Source organism: Benincasa hispida, chromosome 10 (assembly GCF_027475165.1).
Source record: "Benincasa hispida cultivar pf3 chromosome 10, pf3_genome.v1.1, whole genome shotgun sequence".
NCBI lineage: Eukaryota > Viridiplantae > Streptophyta > Magnoliopsida > Cucurbitales > Cucurbitaceae > Benincasa > Benincasa hispida.
The window spans coordinates 30,566,787-30,567,652 of NC_143487.1; the positions used below are offsets into that span (position 1 = coordinate 30,566,787).

At 43.4% G+C, this 866-nt stretch overlaps 1 non-coding gene across 1 annotated transcript; it reads right to left on the bottom strand.

Annotated features, from left to right (window-relative positions):
* Window positions 1-391: 391 nt before the first annotated feature.
* On the bottom strand, window positions 392-495 carry LOC120089628 (small nucleolar RNA R71). The gene has a single exon (XR_005485301.1). It is a non-coding gene; the product is annotated as a small nucleolar RNA R71 (small nucleolar RNA).
* Between the last annotated feature and the right edge of the window lie 371 nt (window positions 496-866).

Consider the following 866-nt stretch of genomic DNA (forward strand, 5'->3'; position numbering starts at 1 on the left):
CCTAATGGTGAACAGTAGCACGAGTCCCATAAGGGAGTATGCGTCCCCTGTATTTTATGATTTCTCACTAGGAATCATATACCCAACGCCAGATGGGATGAGGTTCGAGATGAAATCTGTAATGCTTCAAATGCTCCAGACTGCTGGAAAATTTGGGGGTGGTCGTGGAGAAGATCCTCACGCCCACATGAAACGTTTCCTAGAAATGTGTAACTCATTTGTGATTCCTAGAATCACCCTAGAGGCGATCAGGCTATCTTTGTTCCCCTATTCTTTGCGTGATGATGCAAAACAATGGGTAAGCTCACTGGAAACTAGTGAGATCACTACCTGGGAGAAGTTGGTGGAGAAATTTATGCAAAAATACTTCTCACCTACAACCAACACGAGAAGACGTCGAGAGATTATGAACTTTGAGCAAGAAGAAGCTGAAACTTTAAGCGCCGCATGGGAGCGTTTTAAGGGATTGGTCAAAAATTTCCCAAACCATGGATTACCACTAACTATCCAGATGGAGACTTTTTATGGTGGATTGAATAGAGTATCACAGATGGCAGCTGACGTAGCTGCAGTTGGTAGAATTATGGATAAATCTTACACGGAAGCTAAGGAGATATTAGACCGCATTGCTAAGCACAACATGGAATGGGTGGACGATTCGTATGATGCAAGAACTGACAGGAAGAAGAGATCTCAGAATGTTAATTCTATCGATTCCAATGCAATAACCACACTATCTGCACAAGTGGCTATGATGACCAGCCTTTTGCAGAACATATCGCTAGGGAACGCATCAAATCAGCAGAAGGTGAATTAGGTAGAAGCATTTGGGTAGCCCATAGTTAGCTGTGTGGGCTATGGAGATC